Source organism: Nuphar pumila, chromosome 3 (assembly GCF_984573655.1).
Source record: "Nuphar pumila chromosome 3, dmNupPumi1.hap1.1, whole genome shotgun sequence".
In the NCBI taxonomy this organism is placed as follows: Eukaryota; Viridiplantae; Streptophyta; class Magnoliopsida; order Nymphaeales; family Nymphaeaceae; genus Nuphar; species Nuphar pumila.
Genome location: NC_143251.1, coordinates 7217744 through 7238342, shown reverse-complemented (window position 1 = coordinate 7238342; position 20599 = coordinate 7217744). Strand labels below are relative to the sequence as shown.

General features: G+C 42.1%; 1 pseudogene; it reads right to left on the bottom strand.

Moving 5' to 3' along the window:
* Positions 1-15938: 15938 nt before the first annotated feature.
* On the bottom strand, positions 15939-16517 carry LOC149841799 (benzyl alcohol O-benzoyltransferase pseudogene; annotated as a pseudogene).
* Between the last annotated feature and the right edge of the window lie 4082 nt (positions 16518-20599).

Genomic DNA, 20599 nt, shown 5'->3' with positions numbered 1-20599 from the left:
TCGGATACCTAGTAAGGATCTCTTCCGGTATGCTGTACCGTCCTACTAGGGGGATGGGGTCAACAGGCCTCTGGGGTATCTAAAATACATAGAATAATCAACCCCCAGATCATCGCGTTGTCGCCCAGATATGAGTCCCCTAAGCCCAGGGGGAGGTGCAATTATCGAAACAAAGCATTAGCTTAGGTACAGCGCTACTTTGAATGTATGAGTGGATGACATTGTTGAGTCAGTCCTGCATAACCTTTGTGAAGGTGTCATGGTCGGTATACTACTGTACCGATTGGGAAAGAACCCCATTGATATCCGTACGACTAAGTGAAGCTCGGAGAGCTGTCCTTAGATTCGTAGGATACGGATGTGCCAAGCATAAAGGCTTGAGCTAGACATCCATTCGTGACTCTGAGGAGGTCAAGGCTAAGTCATAGAGACTTAAGCGGTTATTCTAACTCACAGCCCTGAAGAGGCTTATGCGAAGTCATGAAGACTTGCGTGGATGTTCAACTCATAGCCCTGATGAGGCTTTTGCGATATACGCTAAGTCATGGAGGCTTGAGCGTCGTATTACGAACTGCGACCCTGAGTGGTCTATGCATTTACTTGAGTTGAATAGATAGGTGTTTGCCTACTTACCAGACCATCAGTGGTTCTGACCCCGTTTAATGGGGATTTCAGGTGTTGAACCTGCGTGGCGATATGCGGAGCAAAGCGGCATCGAGTTCCAGGGTTTCTCTAGACAGAGTTGTACTGCTTCCTTTTATTGAACCTTCACTGCTTTTCTAAGCAGTAGTGTTGTAATAAATATGTGCTTTCGATAAAATGGAACACTTGGTGGTCAATGAGTTGCTGGGCCACATACCTGCAACGTGCTCGGAGTTTTCTAAAACCGACGACTCATTATCGTCTTATTCCGCTGCTAAAAGCTTTTTCTAAGTTCTGCTGCAAAGAAAAAAAAAAGAAATTCATGAAAATTTTAACTTAGCTTTGTTTTGGAAATCCGGGGCGTTACAGAATTGGTATCAAAGCAAGAGTCTGAGAAACCTGGTTCGAGATCCGTCTTGTCCACCATATCGTACTGTAAGTATATTTTATACTTCTTGTTCTGATCTGGGTGCATCTTTGTATAGATGACAACTCACGACTCTCAAGGATACTGCTATCGTTGCGGGATCATGCACAATGAGTGGGTGTGCCCATATGAAGTCCAAGACTGCCAGTATTGTGGCGAAGAAGGGCATTCCGCCAACGAATGCCAAATGAAGCATACCACCGATATGGGTCGGCGGGGATCGCTTGGTCTTAGGGATGAGACCTCGCGTGTTAGTGGGTCACATTACTCCAGTAGAGGGAGTAGCCGTACCCCAGTGACTTCTGATGAACTACCATCTCTGGTAGGATTTGACTTGAACTTCCTTGAGGGATTTGGTCAATCGCAAGGCTATCAACAGGCATCATGTATGCCTAGCTTGCACAGTCGGGAGGAGGGATGCAACAACTCCTTCTATAATCCCATTATGATTTCGGATTTCTCGAATCATAGTACGATTATATGGGGGAACAGAGCGGCTTCACCAACGCCGAGCCTGAATGGCCAAGGAGAGGGATACAACCTATATCATCCCGTTATGGTCTCGGATTCCCCGAGCCATGATGCCACTGAATGGGCAAGTGGACCGGCATCACTGATCTATCCACAAGAGTCGTTTGAGAGTGCGGAAGTGCCGCCCAAGCCAAAACTACTAGTGCCTGCACCAAGGCAATGTGGAAGTAAACGATACTTCGGGTTCTTTGGGTCAAGAAAGAAATTCAGTTCCTAGAAAAGACTGGTAGTGTTTTGGAGTCAATAGACTCGTGTACATAGTTTCTCAACGCCTAAAAGTCTGTCAGTGCGGCATGACGTTTTGTTTAAGGCGATGCTTGTGTAAATGTGATGTATATTAAGTAAATAGAACGTTGCTTCGATATATACATTGTGAAACTAAAACACATTGCTTGTATATGGTAGATAAATGGCTCCTACGACGAGGAGAACCATGCCGAGCGAGGAGTCACATACTCAAGGATTTCTGCTGGAAATGCTCAACAATTTGGTTACTGCCATTCGAGAAAAAGGTCAGAATCAGTCGCACCTCGAAGCGAAAACCTTGGGGGAATAACCTATGAAAAATTCCTCAAGCTCGATCCACCAGTCTTCGCCGGTAGAGCCGATCCTGAACTGGCAGAGAGTTGGGTCGAAGAGACCGAACGTGCCTTTCTGGTACTGGGAGTACCAGAAGAAAAGAAGACCAACTTTGGCACGTACAGGCTGAAAGACAATGCACGGAAGTGGTGGGATACCACTAAGATTATCCAGTTCTCGGAAGTTGAAGTCATTCCTTGGAATGACTTCCGGAGAGCTTTCATGGATAATTACTTCCCGTTACACTCCAGAAACAAGAAAAAAATGGAGTTTCTGGAATTGGAGCAGGGTGGCATGAGTCTGATTGACTATACCACCAAATTTCAAAATCTTGAACGGTACTGCTCCCGGTTATTTGAGACCGACCAATAAAGGGCCGACAAGTACATCAACGGACTGCGAGAAGGGCTAAGGTCACGGGTTATTACCAGCATGCCCCAAACTTTTCAAACTGCTGTGGCAGCAGCTTCAAAAATACAAGTGGATTGGGAGCGATCCAAAGTGATCATACCAAAAAGGCCCGTAGTTGATGGTGGGAACAAGAAGAGAATGTTTCCAAGTGGCCAGGGTTCACGACAACCCTTTCAAAAGAAAAGGTTCCAAGGTGGGAACAACACTCAACAAGTCATGAGGCCAAGGCAGAACATGACTCCAAACAATCTGCAGTCCAACCCGAACTGCCCAAAATGCCATGTAAATCACGCAAGAGGACCATGTCCACGTGACACAGATGGATGCTTCTACTGTGGCAAAATGGGCCACATTGCAAGACAATGCAGGAAGAAGCTTGTTGATGAGCAAAGGAGGAATGCCGGATCTGCTGGACCCTCTCAACAAATACCACAACAAACACAAGTCCAACGACCCCCACCTAGAGTAGAACAAAGGCCTGCTGCAGGTCGTGTATACGCTGTAACGACTGAACAAGTCGAAACCGGTGACCTCATTGAAGGCACCGTACCTGTTAATGGACATGCAGCTTACATCTTGTTTGATTGTGGTGCTACTCATACGTTTATCTCCGACGATTTCACCGAACAACTCCACGCCTCAGTGCAACCGATTGATAAAATGATCGAAGTATATAACCCGTTGGGTTCACGCACCAAATGTATCCGGTGTGTGAAAAATTTGGATATTGAGATAGCAGGGCAACACTTGCCTACTGACGCCATCCTGATCGATATGATACAGTACGATGTCATTCTGGGAATGAATTGGTTGGCTCAGAATAATGCCAAGATTCTGTGCCGCGAGGGCAGAGTGATTCTATCTCGACCCGGATTGCCTAAGATGGAATACCGGTTATCCAAACCAGTTCCACAAAAAAGGCTCATATCAGCACTTAAGGTACAAAAATACCTTAGGAAGGGTTGTGTGGCCTTCCTGTTGAGTCGCTCGGTGGAAAAATCCAACGACCAACCCCTTGAAAGTTTGGAAGTAGTGCGGGAGTTTCCCGATCTGTTTCCTGAGGAATTGCCAGGACTTCCGCCACTTCGTGAGGTTGAATTTGGAATTCAATCCTTACCTGGAACAACGCCAATATCCAAAGCCCCTTATCGTATGGCACCAGCTGAACTCAGTGAGTTGAAATGTCAGTTGGAAGAACTGATGGAACAAGGGTTCATCCGACCAAGTATGTCACCATGGGGAGCCCCGGTACTGTTTGTAAAAAAGAAGGATGGATCCCTTCGGTTATGCATCGATTATCGGATGCTTAACCAGGCAACCGTAAAAAATAAGTACCCGTTGCCTCGGATTGAGGACTTATTCGATCAGCTCAGAACAGCGAGAGTGTTCTCCAAGATCGACCTCAGGTCTGGATACCATCAGCTCAGAGTTAAGGAGGAGGATATACCTAAGACTGCCTTCAGAATGAGATATGGTCATTATGAGTTCGTAGTAATGCCCTTCGGACTTACTAATGCGCCTGCTGTCTTTATGGACCTGATGAATCGAGTGTTCAAGCCATACTTAGACACTTTTGTCATCGTCTTCATTGATGACATTCTCGTGTATTCAGAGAATGAGGAACAACACAAGGAGCACTTGAGAATCGTCTTGAAAACCCTTCAAGATAATCAGTTATATGCCAAGTTTTCAAAATGTGAATTCTGGCTAGACAAAGTAATGTTCCTTGGCCATGTGATCTCAAAAGATGGAATCACAGTAGATCCTGCGAAGGTCGAAGCTGTGATAGACTGGAAGCAGCCAGAAAATATCACTGAGGTCCGCAGCTTCCTTGGACTTGCCGGATATTATCGGAAGTTCATGCAAGACTTCTCCCGAATCGCCGTACCGATGACAAAATTGTTGAAAAAGGGAGTCAAGTTCGAATGGACTGACCAATGTAAGGAGTGCTTTGAGGTTCTCAAACAGAGGCTTACCACTGCCCCTGTCCTTACCTTACCTGCTGGTCGGGGAAGCTTCGTGGCTTATACTGATGCCTCGGGAAAAGGTCTGGGTTGCGTATTGATGCAGCATGACAAAGTAATCGCCTATGCATCCCGTCAGTTAAGAATTCATGAGAAAAACTATCCAACCCACGATCTGGAGCTTGCCGCGGTAGTGTTCGCACTTAAAATATGGCGACACTACCTTTATGGAGAGAAATTTGAGGTCATGTCGGACCATAAAAGCCTAAAATACCTCTTTTCTCAAAAGGAACTCAATATGCGGCAACAGCGATGGCTGGAATTCCTCAAAGACTATGAATTCATGCTTTCCTATCACCCTGGAAAAGCGAATGTTGTAGCAGATGCCCTTAGTCGCAAGACTGTTGGCACTCTGGCCAGCCTCACCGGACAATGGAAGCTGATGGAGGATTTTGTCAGTTGGAAGCCATTTCTGGCTGACCCAGGAAAGATTCGATTGTCATGCCTGACAATCCATATCGAGATCCTCGATCGCATCGTAGCCGAACAGTTCAAGGACCCCCAGTACTTTGAATTAAAAGCTCGTGCTGCAAAAGATGACACTTTCTTTCATTTAAAAGAGGATGGAGGAATATGGATGGAAGAAAGAATTTGGGTTCCAAATAACCCTGAGCTAAGACAGGAAGTACTCCAGGAGGCTCATAATAGCAAGTACACCATTCACCCTGGGGGTACAAAAATGTTTCGGGACTTACAGAGAAAGTACTGGTGGAGGGGTATGAAACGTGATGTGGCTACATTTGTCTCAAAGTGTTTGATCTGCCAGCAAGTAAAAATCGAGCATCAACGACCTGGTGGAAAAATGCAACGGATCGAGATTCCAAAATGGAAATGGGAGGGCATTACGATGGATTTCATCGTTGGATTGCCTCGGTCCAAGAGACAACATGACTCAATATGGGTGATCGTAGACAGACTCACCAAGTCTGCTCACTTCCTGCCAATCAACACTCGATACTCAACTGAACGATTGGCGGAGATCTACATTCGGGAAATCGTTAGACTCCATGGAGTGCCGATTTCGATCATATCCGATCGTGACCCGAAGTTCACCTCTCACTTTTGGGAGCAGCTTCAGAGAGCCCTGGGGACAAAACTCAAGTTCAGTACAGCATTCCATCCCCAAACAGATGGGCAATCAGAACGAACCATACAGACTCTTGAAGATATGCTAAGAGCCTGTATGCTAGAATGGAAAGGTGATTGGGATTCCCACCTAGCGTTGGCTGAATTTGCTTATAATAATAGCCACCACGCTAGCATTGGGATGGCACCGTATGAAGCCTTTTACGGGCGACCCTGTCGATCACCAATCCATTGGGGTGAAGTGGGTGAGCGAACCTTGGACTCGCCCATAGTGTTGCAGCATTATACTGAGCAGGTCCACATGATCAGGAAGAAGCTACTGACTGCTCAGAGTCGACAGAAGAGCTACGCCGATCAGCGGCGTAGGGAACTCACTTTTGCGGTTGGAGATAAGGTTTTTATCAAGGTCTCCCCAACCAAGAGTGTGTTTCGTTTCGGAAAGAAGGGGAAGCTCAGCCCCAGATTCGTTGGTCCCTTCGAGGTTTTGAGCCGGATAGGAGAGATCGCCTACAGAGTAGCATTGTCACCGCAGTATACACAGATACACAACGTATTTCATGTGTCAATGCTTAGAAAATACGTTCACGACCCTTCCCACGTCATCCAACATGAAGATATTGACATCCAGGAGGATATGACGGTGGAAGAAAGGCCAGTAGAGATCATGGACCGACGGGAGCAAGTGCTAAGGACGAAGGTCATTCCACTTGTCAAAGTGAGATGGCAACATCACGGAGTCGATGATTGCACTTGGGAGCCCGAATCGGATATGCTGGATAAATATCCTGAACTCTTCACCTTGTACTCTTAGCTGAATTTCGCGGACGAAATTCCTTTAAGGGGGTAATAATGTAAGACCCGCAATTTTTCAGAAAATATCTGAATAAAATTCATGAGGCATTTACCGCTAAAAATGGCATTTTTCTCATAATGCGAAACGAATCAATTCCTGCGAGCCAGTTACACTTAGGATATTCGTCGAAACGCGAATATATGCTCAAACACTCTGGAAGCCATAACTTCCTATCTGAACAAAATCAAAGGATTCCTGCGAGCCAACTTTCTTAGTGGCATCAATACGAAGATAATGGCGTACTTAGAATTTTTCGGAAAAAAATCGCCGAAAACCCAAAATTCTTGTGGGACCCACAGAAATATGGGTGGGACCCACAGAAATATTTCTCAGAAAATATTCTAGAAGATTCTAGAATATTCCAGCACCTTCAAGAGCCTTCCAGCTCCTTCCATAGAAGGGATTCTCAGAAAAGCCCAAGGGTAAAGAGGAGATTCTGAAACTTGGGGCCCAAGTTTCAGAACCTATAAATAGAGGACCCCCCCTCCTTTAGAAAATCGCCAACCCCTCTCTCTCTCCTCCTTTTTCCAAACCTCCCCTACCTAGCCTAGCCCACCTGAGCCCACCTGACCTGGTCTGAGCCTGCCTGACACTACAACAAAGCAGTAGATTAGCGACGACCACCTTCCGTCGCTAATCCGTCGCTAACCATGTTAGCGACGGATTAGCGACAACGCGGCGACAGTATGCTTACGTCGTGAATATTTCGACGCTAACTGGCGACGGAATAATTCCGTCGCCAAGTCCGTCGCTAATTGCGACGGAATAACGAGCGCTACATTCCGTCGCCAATCCGCCGGTACTAAACGGCGACCACGGCGTGGCGACGGATTTAATTCCGTCGCTAAGCCGTCGCTAGAATAATATGAATAGCGACGGAATCATCCGTCGCTAATCCGTCGCAAAAACGAAAAAAAATCAAAAAAAATTTATTTAAAAATTAATTACGGAGAACTGTACAATTTATATTTCATGTACAATTTATATTTCCTGTAAATAAAAAACAAACCACACAAAAAAATTCATATAACAAGTATCTATAATAATTAATCGTTCCACCTTAAAACTAAGAAGTTTAATTATTTACAATTCAACAATTACAATTAGGAAAAATAAAAAAAATAGAACTTCTTCAACAAAGTCCTCTAATCATCGCCAAGATTTTGTGCGTCTTCTTGTTCATTGTCTTTATCTGTCCCTTCAGCTCCACTACCCTGATTATCGCTAGCAGCCTACACAAGAAAAGAACAGTCAGTATTGATAAACAAAATATAATGAAATAAATTACACACTATATGTGATTCTATCATGTGCTCATGTGTGATCTAAGGCAATAAAAAAACTCTATATGTGATTCTATCATGCTCATATGTGTGCTAAGGCAGTCAAAAAATTGAATATGTGATTATAGCATGTTCATATGTGTTCTAAGGCATCTAAAAAAACTCTATATGTGATTCTACCATGCTCAGATGTGCTTTAAGGCAGGCAAAAAACTATATATGTGATTCGATCATGCTCGTATGTGTGCTAAGGCAGTAAAAAAATTGAATATGTGAATATAGCATGCTCATATGTACTCTAAGGCAGGCAAAGCCAAAATTTTTATATGTGATTCTATCATAAATGATATATAACATGTTCATATGTGTTCTAAGGCAGTTAAAAAACTCTATATTTTATTATAGCATGCTCATATGTGTGCTAAGGCAGTCAAAAAACAGAATATGTGATTATAATATGCTCATATGTGTTCTTAGGCAGTCAAAAAACTGAATATGTGATTATAGCATGCTCATATGTGTTCTAATGCAATCAAAAAAACTTTATATGTGATTCTATCATGCTCATATGTGCTCTAAGACAGACAAAAAGTTAAATATATATATATGTGATTCTATCATGCTCATATGTGTGCTAAGGCAGTCAAAAAATTGAATATGTGATTATAGCATGTTCATATGTGTTCTAAGGCATATAAAAAAACTCTATATGTGATTCTACCATGCTCAGATGTGCTTTAAGGCAGGCAAAAAACTATATATGTGATTCGATCATGCTCGTATGTGTGCTAAGGCAGTAAAAAAATTGAATATGTGAATATAGCATGCTCATATGTGCTCTAAGGCAGGCAAAGCCAAAAATTTTATATGTGATTCTATCATGCTCATATGTGTGCTAAGGCAGTAAAAAAATTGAATATGTGATTATAGCATGTTCATATGTGTTCTAAGGCATCTAGAAAAACTCTATATGTGATTCTACCATGCTCAGATGTGCTTTAAGATAGTCAAAAAAACTATATATGTGATTATACCTGAGAGGGACCTGGAATCGAAGATCCCCTATCCTGAACAGCGGCCTTGATCTCATTTCGGAGAAAGGGGGCGACGGTGTATTGGAAGTAGTTATTCAGTGATTCATTAATGATCTCGCGTACATCATCACCGGAAAGAATAGTCGACTGCTTGGAGCTTATGTCGGCGCAAGAAGTTGGTGAGCCGTAACTGGAAGAACCAATAACTGGTGAAGTGTTCATATTACTCCCAAACCCGAACACGCGACCTTTTTTGGGTTCACCTGCTGCAGTCACCCATGCTGTAGGATCAAATGATGGATGCTGAGTAGCGTCTTCACCATATCGCTCTACCATTTGTTGCTCATATGCCTCCTACAAAATAATGTTTAAAGTATTCATTAATAATTAATGATAACATTATGATGACTTGCATATATATTGCAATGATTATTAATAGAATTAATACATACCGTTGTCGTTCTCGCCTTCTCTGATACGAAGACTCCCGTGGTCTTCCGTTTATGTGTTTCTACAAACACATCCTTATATGGTACACTGCCTCCTTTTTCTGCTTCCTGCGAAGTTAAATGATAAAAGATTTAGTACACAAATTTGCAACTATACTTATAAAATTAATATTATATATTGATGAGTTACCATTTTCTTTAGGTGGCTCCCAAATGTCTTAGATCCACCTGTGTGTAGATGGGCTTCGGGCATCTTCGATCGATTTTGTGAAGCCTTCGCAGAGCGATTTTTAAATGCATCTCCCGCCCACATATCGCACATTTCATCCCAGTAATCTCTCCTGATAGTAATAGGACCATGGCCCTTCCACAATAATGGATCATCTACTACGCCAGATGCTTTTTTTGCTGCAGTCTTCATAGTGTGCAGCATGTCTGTAAATCGATTGGCAGCCACCTTCTGCCACACCTTCCTTGCATCATTTTCTTCCACCGTAGTTGCAAAGCGATTCGAAGCCTACAAATATTTTCAGAAAGTTAGTAGACATTGCTTAAATAAATTAAATATGAAACACATTAACTATGAGGAACAACTGTATACCATGAATGAGGACCACAATCTGTCTAATACCTCCTTTGGGTACTCTTTCCATTGAGCAACTGGTCCTGGTAGATGTTGAAGAAGTGAATTCCTAATCTCCCGTACTACTTCTTGTGGCTCAAACCTCGTGCTGCACATGAATTGTTACACAGTAAATATCAATATAAAATATTTAAAAGATATGCAATAATTGAAAACAAAATACTTACGGTCGATTATCGATATACACTATTCGAATGAGTCTTCTTGTGCCAGCCTGTGAAGACCCTGTTTCCTGTGTTGGCTGTTGACTTGTGCGATCAACTGGTGTAGGTGGGTCGTGTACAGGCGCAACATCATCTGTAAAAAAATACACACCAAGTTCTCAGAATGTGCATTTGAACTAATCAAGCATCTAATTAGTTATATGATATACCTATCACAGGAGCCCGTGAAGATGAAGGTTGAGCCTGGCTACTACTGGATGAGCGACCACTATAACCTCCACGAACCATATTCTAACAAATAACATATGTCATACAATACATTCAAATAATTCACATCAAGTATTACAATGCATTCAAGTCATTCACATCAAGCATTGCAATGCATTCAAATAATTCAAATCATTGACATCAAGTATTGCACTAATTCAAATCATTCGTTAATTGCATAAATTATAATACATTCAGATAATTGAAATCATTCACATCAAGTATTACAATGCATTCGAATCATTCGTATCAAGTATTATAATACATTGAAATAAAATTTTTAATCATTCACACCAAGTATTGCAATACAACTCACATCAAGTATTACAATGCATTTAAATAGAGGTTTCTAGTATAAGATTTTGCTCACTAGCTTGAGAATTCTTCCTCGTCACTAGTTTGACTTTCTTCTTCTTCTTCTTCTTCTTCTTCTTCTTCTTCATTGTTTGCCCATCCACTTGGTACATCATTTGGATCACATTCCTCTATGAATGTTTCATCAGCCAATGGAGATATGACATGCATATCATGCGCAACATCGTGACCATAAGCGAAGTCACAGACATCATCTGATTGATAGTAATCACTGTCTTCAGCTAACTCATCTTCTTGTAACTGATCATACTCGGGGTATAGTTTGGATTTCACCTTGCAAACTGCCCACCATTCATTTCTATCTGACTTTTTTATACTCGGATATGAAGTATAATAAACTTGTTGAGCTTGCGAGGCTAATATGAATGGTTCATATGTTCCAAACCTGGATTTATGATTCACCTCCACAATGCCTGAAGCTTTGTCGAGTCTTGTTGCAGTTGGATCAAACCAATGACACTTGAATACCGTAACCCTGTTATTCATGCCTAAGTAAGTCAACTCCATTATTTCCTCTATAACACCGTAGTAATCATGTTCATTTTCACCGTAGCTGCTACCCTTGACACACACGCCACTATTTATCGTTGATTTGTTTATACCGTAGTCTTTTGTATGGAATCGATAACCATTTACGATATACCCGTTGTAGCATTGCACAACTTTGGTCGGACCATTTTCTAAATCACATATTCCTTGATCTTTAACATCACCATGGCGAACCTACGCACAGACATAAACAATTATTGTGATCACGATCAATTAAGTAACTTAGTGTTGTTTATAAGTACAAAATTTATGTTAGCTTCTTTACCAACTGTTTCAACCACTCCACAAACTTAGTTTCACGTTCTTTTTGTACTTCTGCATTAGTGAGATGTGAAACTTTGCTTTGCAACTCCAGATCAAATCGTCTGCAAACCACAAATACTTATATTACCGAGCCATGTATCCACATATAGAACATAAAAGGATTTATAATTGAGTTGCATATACATATACTTACTCGATGTATGGGTCGATCGCTAAACAATTAAAAAGAATATAGATGTGTGCTGCATCTTGCTCTTGATCTATCAATAGCCTTGATCGGCAACTACCAAATGCATGCCCAAGTCGTTGAAATATCGACAGCTTGTCAGCTACAGTTACTTGTTCTCCATCATCGTTACGGGGCGGGCATGTGTAACGTGTTGAAATATGAGGTTCGAAGTACATAGATGAGAAATTTGAAATCTCTTCTAAAGTGTACGCCTCACAAATAGAGCCTTCTACTCTTGCTTTATTACGAACCTTTTTTTTTAGGTCGAACATGCATCTGACAAGAATATACATTTCAAATTTTAAATATCTGTCATTAAAGAGACAAATATAAAAAAACATATACCTTTCAAATGGGTACATCCATCGATATTGCACAGGGCCACCAACCCTTAGTTCATATGGCAAATGTATGATCAAATGTTCCATAACATCGAAAAATGCTGGCGTAAATATCTTTTCTAACAGACAAACAGTGGTGATGATAGAGTTCTCGAGATTCTTTACATCTGATACAATGACCTCCGATGCGCACAATGTTCTGAAAAATCCGCTCAACTCAGACAATACCCCCCATATAGGTTTGTCTAACATATCATGGAATGCTAGGGGTATCAATCGTTGCATAAAGATATGACAATCATGGCTCTTCAACCCATATAACTGTCCATCGTCAATCTTCACAGCCCGAGCAATGTTAGAGACATATCCATCTGGAAATCTCAGTTGTCTCAACCATTGACATACATGTTTTATTTGATCAGGTCCGAGCACGTACTTCGCCTTTGGTTTCAGTACTTTGCCATTATATTCTTTGAGTTCCAATTCTGGTCTTTTACATATTAATTTTAAATCCATACGGGCCTTCGGATTATCCTTCGTTTTTCCTTTAATATTCATTACTGTATTGAACACATTATCAAACACATTTTTCTCTACATGCATCACATCCAAATTATGTCGTATCAATAGGGTCGGCCAATATGGTAGTTCCCAAAAAATAGATTTTTTCGTCCAATTGTGTTCCTTCCCAAATCCACGGAAGGGTGTAGGACTGCGGGCATCTGTTAATACATCTGGAAAGTATCGCAATCTTCTTAAAATCTCTATGCCAGACAATCTTGAGGATGGACCTTCCATTTCAGTTGTGCCTGCTGTAAATGCATTCTTTTGACGTCGAAACGGATGATCGCTGGGTAGAAATCGACGATGGCAATCAAACCAGCAAGGCTTCCTTCCATGCCTCAATCTAAAAGCTTTGGAATCCTCCATGCAGTACGGACAAGCCAACCTCCCATGTGTGCTCCAACCAGATAACATACCATATGCAGGGAAGTCACTGATTGTCCATAGAACAGCGGCCTTCATGTTGAAATTTTGTTTTTTGTGGGCATCATACGTGGTAACACCGTCATCCCACAGTACTTTTAATTCATCAATCAATGGCCTTAGATATACATCAAGATTTTGGCCAGGTGAGGTCGGACCAGGGATCAACAGAGACAAGAAAAGATTTGGACGTTTCATACACAAGCTTGGTGGAAGGTTGTATGGAGTTACAAATACTGGCCAGCATGAGTATGGAGTTGATCTACCCCCAAATGGATTAAATCCATCTGTACATAGACCGAGTCTAACATTTCGCACTTCCATTGCAAAGTTCTGATGAGTACGATCAAAGTGCTTCCAAGCTTCAGCGTCAACAGGATGCGTGATCTTGTTTTCATCGTGTCGAACTTTATTTGCATGCCATCTCATGTGTTTAGCTGTCTTTGAAGACATATACAATCGCTGCAATCTAGGAGTGATAGGAAAGTAGCGGAGCGACTTGTATGAAACTTCCTTTGATCTCGTGCTACCATTGCCTCTTGTCTTTGGCTTGAACCGAGGATGCCCACATGACGGGCATGATATGTCGTTTTTCTGCTCCTTGAAATACAACATGCAGTGATTTGGACAAGCATCAATCTTTTTGTAACCCATACCTAGAGCGTTGACCATAACTTTCGCACGATAGAAATTTTGTGACAATTTCTCATCTTTAGGCAACATACTCTTCACAATCATGCACAAACGGTCAAAACATGATTGACTCAAATTATACTCGGACTTCAAATTCATTAGTTGAAGAACTGCAGACAAGATAGTGTGACTCTCACAACCGTTCTAAAGTGGCTCATCAACATCTTTAAGTAAATCATAAAATCTACTAGCTGCATCGTTTGGTGATTCTTCATCTACGACAGTTCTTACATCACTAGAACTCATAGCAGAACCCAGTTCTGTTCCTGCAGCATCAAATATCAAATTCGTATATGGATTATCGTGCACCACATTCACCCGTGCATCAAAATCGTTTCTAAATTCTTCTCCACGAAACGCCCAGTTCTGATAATCACTCACAAAACCCTTCCTGTATAGGTGATGTCTAACGCCATGAGGTTCTACAAATCGATTATTCTTACAAATCTTGCAGGGACACCTAATCCGACCTGTGGGATCTACCGTACTGACACTCGCCGTTGCAAATTCAATAAAACTATCGACACCATCCATATATTCATGCGATAACTCATTGTCCACTATCCTACGGTACATCCATTCACGGTTTGCAGTCATTCTGTCGTATGATGTTACGAATAGTATCCTAACGAATTAAGAAAAAAACAATCAGAATGCGACGATGAAGAAAATATCAAATTTATCATGCAATATACTATGTCAAACAATAACAAGAATTTTGATGCATGCATTGATAACTTAATATTTTCATGTGCAAACTATTAATGACATGATACAATCATTTGAAGCATGCTTTTATTATAAAATTTCACATGGAAGTCAAAATCAAATTGAAAGTAACTACATGCAAGCATGGATACAATTACATCAAACATTGCAATACATCATAATCATTCATATCAAATAAATGGCAAACATGTACCTGCAGCAAACACACTTCAATATCTCACTAACTACTACCATGCTTAGCATGGACTCCGTACTCCAAAAATAAGAACACTTCCATATTTCTACATTAAAATCATGCTCAGCATGATCTCCGAACTCCAACAAAGCAGTCCTAGATATCAACAACTAAGTGAGTGTGTGAACAATAAAGTGCTGCATTCAATAAATTAAATAACATGTGATACGTTTGCATCACTTACTCACCACGGGTATTTACCCGATTTGCATTGTTTTTGTCATTTACTTACCACAGGTGGCCGAGCACGAGTTGGTTCCGTTGAAAAATCTGCACAAAAACAAAACAAATTAAGTAACAAACTAACTAATCATGAAACAAGATGAAACACTAACTAAAAAAATTAAAACAAATTAAAACAACTCTAACTAATTGAAAGAAGAGAAAAGAAAAATAGTATATATGTTAAGCCAAATCTAACTAGAAGATGCTAATTTAACAAACCAGCTATAACATGTTGAACCAGTCGACTAACATAAAGTCATAGACAATTTCTAATCTGAACTACTTAGCAAAGGAATAGTAAATCAATCAATTAGTTTACTAGAAAAGATGTGAACTCCGTTTAACCACCACTATCATAAAGAATTCAAATAGCCCTAATCTAACTAACTGATTGTGAGAACATTAAATACCAATCTATCTAAGAAAAATATAATTATAAAAGACTAATAGATTGAAATACTCTAACTAACCAGATTTCAAGAAAACAAATTGAAGTAAAACTAACTATCAGTAGACATTAACAAACTAACAAATTGAACAACATGGACAACTTGTATATATACATTACAAAAAAAAATTCAACTTAAAATCCATATGGACAACATAAAACCATATGGACATCTTATATACACATATTACAAATTTTTTTTCAAGCTAATCACATGGACAACATAGGGATCACATAATAACTTTTTTTTTTTTTAAAAAGAGATCACATGGGCAGCATAGGTATCCATAACAAAAATTCTTTTCAAAACAGATCACATAGGCAACGTAGGTATCTCATAACAAATTTTTTTTAAAAAGAGATCACATGGGCAGCATAGGTATCCATAACAAAAATTCTTTTCAAAACAGATCACATAGGCAACGTAGGTATCTCATAACAAATTTGTTTGGCAATGAATTGATCTTTATTCACAAAGCAGATAAGATAAAAACAGGTTCTGTGGACTTTTGATCCGGGGCGGGTCCGTACAGCATCTTTTTGAGCTCCCGTTCAAAGATCTTCATAGCTGGAGCAGGCAAGGAAATCGGGATCACCATCCCTTCTCCCCCTTCGTTATTCTTGGAGTTGACGTAGAAGCTAACCAAGCCGGGGATTGGGCCGTCACTGCCCTTGGCTGGACCGCCGTACACCGGCATTCCCCAGCCGAGGTCCAGCTCGCTGAACCCGGCATGCCTGATGTCCGAGACCACGAAGGTGCGGACCACCGTGATGTTAGGCCGGCCCTTGAGCACCATGAGGTCCGCCACTGACCTCATGTACTCGTCTGTCACCTCCTCCTTGGCCTTCTTCACGAGCTCCACCGCATAACCTAGTGGGTTCGCACAGAGCTTCGCCGCTATCGAGACACCTGCCGGGATTACTATCAGGCATTGCCGTAGTACCCCTGCGGCAGCGGCGGAATGTACCGGGACCGCGCGTTGAAGATGCACAACAGGCGAACCTCCTCCTCCGGATCGGGCTGGAGGCCGGCAGTGCGGCACCGCCATAGGCAGGGGGTCGACCCCCCTTGCCGGAAACGCAGGGGGTCGACCCCCCCTGCCGGAAAGCACGGCAGGGGGTTAAACCCCCTCCGTTTTCGGCAGGGAAGGGGCGTACCCCCTGCGTTTAGAAGAAGAAGAAGAAGAAGAAGAAGAAGAAGAAGAATATTACCTGCGCTTCGCCGGACGGTGGCGGGAGGTTGACGGGGAGCGGCAGCTGGCGAGCGGTGGACGGGGAGCGGCGGCTGGCGAGCGGCGGTGGCCGGACGGTGGCGAGAGCCGACGGGCGGGAGGGAGCAATACAGAGAAACAGGGAAAAGAGAAAGAGGGATGGGATTAGGGATTTACGCGATATTTAGCGACGGCTTAGCGACGGAAACATTCCGTCGCTAAACCGTCGCTAAATCAAAATACAAAAACCGCGACGAAATATATACTGTCGCTAATTAGCGACGGATTAGCGACGACAGAGTTCCCTCTCTAAATCCGTCGCTAAAATGGTGTTCTTGTAATCAAAAGTAGCGACAAAAACATGCAGTCGCTAATCCGTCGCTAAGTAGCGACAGATTAGCGATAAAAGTCGTTTCTTCGCTAATCCGTCGCAAATTAGCGACAGATTCTATCTCTAGCTAATCTGTCGCTAAGTAGCGACGGGAAAAATCCGTCGCTAATTTCCGTCGCTAATTAACAATTTTCTTGTAGTGACTTAGCCTGAGCCTGCTTGACCTGGTCTGAGCCTGCCTGACCTGGTCCTAACCCACCTGACCTAGGTCTGAACCTACTTGACCTAAGTCTGAACCCAGTTGACTTGACTTGAACCTGGTTTGGTTCAAAGTCAAAGTCCAAGTCCTTCTTCGTCCGAAGTTCGAAGTTGATCCTTTTTCGAAGTCGAGCCTCGTTCGAAGCGTTTGAAGCAATCGGAGTCGTTTCTTCCTCAAATTGAAGTAAGTTCGCTTCATTAAACCATCTCTCTCAAGTATTTGATTGTTTGTATATAGCATATACTTTCTGAAGTAGTATCTTGCTTTAGTTCTTGGTTGAGCCCTCTAGGACACTTCGGTGTTCACGCGCTCGCCTCGTAACTATCGTCGGATATATATGTTCGAATACGCAGTATATGCGTTCTTCAAAATAGTATCTCACCCTAGTTCTTGGTTGAGCCCTCTAGGACACTTCGGTGTTCACTCGCTCGCCTCGTAACTACCGTTGGATACAGATCTAGGTGTATATATGTTGATTCTGCCGACACGTCTTATATCGCACAGGCTATGTAATTTACCTTTGCCGTCGCGTCGTATGATGCCAAGGCTCCCTGCTTTCTGTACTTCCGATTAAAGCACTTCCGATTATGCATTTACTTACGCCGTTGCGTCGAACGATGCCAAGGCTCCTGTTTTGTTATATATGTAGAATATTTCGTTCAGTTGCACACCCTGAACAATAGTATATGCATTTTTTTTACGCCGCCGCTGTATAAAACACAGGCTTCTGCTTATATTACATATATGGCGCATAAGTGAGCGTTCAAATGGAGATTAAATCGCCAATGCGGTTCCCTTACCGCTCCTCGTGCAAGATTCTGCTTGACGAATGAAGCCCTATTGGAAAAGCTTCGCCTTTTGGCAAAATGCTCTTTACGTAAAAACTAAATCAATTACGTATGGCCTGGCTATGGCCCAAGGTTCTTGCAACCTTGATGGATGCAAAGTACGCACAACGGTGCGCATCCATTTCCCGAGTTAAGCGTAGCGATTTCCCACCAAAGAGGGGAGATGCCGCTGAAATGGATAAAAGAAAATGCACGCTTTCTCCGTTAAAGAGAGGAAGTGCTGCTGAAATTCCTGAAGGAGCTAAGAATGACTCAGAAAGAACGTAGCAGAAGTGCTACCCAGTTATGGTACGCCTTCTACGATGTAGAAAGGTTCGTCGCACCACTGTCAGTAGAGCAGAGACGGTGTTGACAGAATGGTTGGCAGAAGAGCTGCCAAAACTAGTTAAGTGGCACAATGATGTCCTTTGTTGGAACGATGTCAGAATGACTCGTCTCCCTGGCACCTGCAAGGGCACCATACTTGTAAGAGTCGTTGCGCCAAAGTAGTGGTAGCACCTTCATGAGGTCCTGAGCTCGTTGCGTAAAAATACGCCGAGTAGCCGATCCGTAGAGATCGAGTCATGTGCATGCTCATTGAGAAGTATCAGACAACCAGACTCGTAAGGGCCGCTGAGCCGGAGTGTGTTGTTTCCACCGAAAGAGGTGAAGTGCTCGTCAAGGCCGAAGTGCCGAGAGCAGAGTTAAGCATGCATATGAATAAAACCTTTGTTCCACGGTGAAAACCGTGTGGTTGATTGGGGTCGGGTACATACTTCTCAAAGGCTGCCCTATAGGCATGCAATGTTCGTCAAGTAATTGTAAGACCGGCAGACCCCTATCAGAATTTCTCACCGAGGAAGACGGTGATGGCGCAACCTTGAGTGACATATATTTCACCCGAACCTGATAGAGTTCATTGATGGCCTTCGTCACTCAGAGGTATGGAGGTCGTGGTTATCCTTAAATATCTAAGGATTGAACCCAACTACTGCAGTAGCAGAATGCATTCGGATACCTAGTAAGGATCTCTTCCGGTATGCTGTACCGTCCTACTAGGGGGATGGGGTCAACATGCCTCTAGAGTATCTAAAATACATAGAATAATCAACCCCCAGATCATCGCGTTGTCGCCCAGATATGAGTCCCCTAAGCCGAGGGGGAGGTGCAATTATCGAAAAAAAGCATTAGCTTATGTACAGCGCTACTTTGAATGTATGAGTGGATGACGTTGTTGAGTCAGTCCTGCATAACCTTTGTGAAGGTGTCATGGTCGGTATACTACTGTACCGATTGGGAAAGAACCTCATTGATATCCGTACGACTAAGTGAAGCTCGGAGAGCTGTCCTTAGATTCGTAGGATACGGATGTGCCAAGCATAAAGGCTTGAGCTAGACATCCATTCGTGACTCTGAGGAGGTCAAGGCTAAGTCGTAGAGACTTAAGCGGTTATTCTAACTCACAGCCCTGAAGAGGCTTATGCGAAGTCATGAAGACTTGCGTGGATGTTCAACTCATAGCCCTGATGAGGCTTTTGCGATATACGCTAAGTCATGGAGGCTTGAGCGTCGTATTACGAACTGCGACCCTGAGTGATCTATGCATTTACTTGAGTTGAATAGATAGATGTTTGCCTACTTACCAGACCATCAGTGGTTCTGACCCCATTTAATGGGGATTTCAGGTGTTGAACCTGCGTGGCGATATGCGGAGCAAAGCGGCATCGAGTTCTAGGGTTTCTCTAGACAGAGTTGTACTGCTTCCTTTTATTGAACCTTCACTGCTTTTCTAAGCAGTAGTGTTGTAATAAATATGTGCTTTCGATAAAATGGAACACTTGGTGGTCAATGAGTTGCTGGGCCACATACCTGCAACGTGCTCGGAGTTTTCTAAAACCGACGACTCATTATCGTCTTATTCCGCTGCTAAAAGTTTTTTCTAAGTTCTGCTGCAAAGAAAAAAAAAATTCATGAAAATTTTAACTTAGCTTTGTTTTGGAAATCCGGGGCGTTACAAAATAATAGGCTTATCCATCCAAGACTTAAAGGAGAAGCAATAAAATGATATTTGTGTGCCTATAGGACCCACTAGTTGCTTTTATGGAATATTTTATGTGGGGATCATAATTATTTTGTGAGGCCTATTGATATAATTTAAAAAAATCTAAAATTAGTCACAAGGTTTGTCTTGTCGATACTAAGCAGTTTGGTGCATTAAAAACTTCTCATTTCGCTTAATGAACTCGGTATGACTCTTTAAACTTTTTTCGACAAAAATTGACAAGCAGATACATGTATGTATTTTAAGCATAGTTGGATCATAGATTTTTTTTTTTTTTTGTATCCTTTGGTCAATATGAATATACATAAAATACCATATATATTTAACTCAAAATACTATAAAAAATTCATGGATCTTACATCCTCCCTCCTTAAAAGAATTTTGTCCTCAAAATTCTATCGTAGGGTACTACATGAACAGTTCTGGGTATTTCTCTTTTAT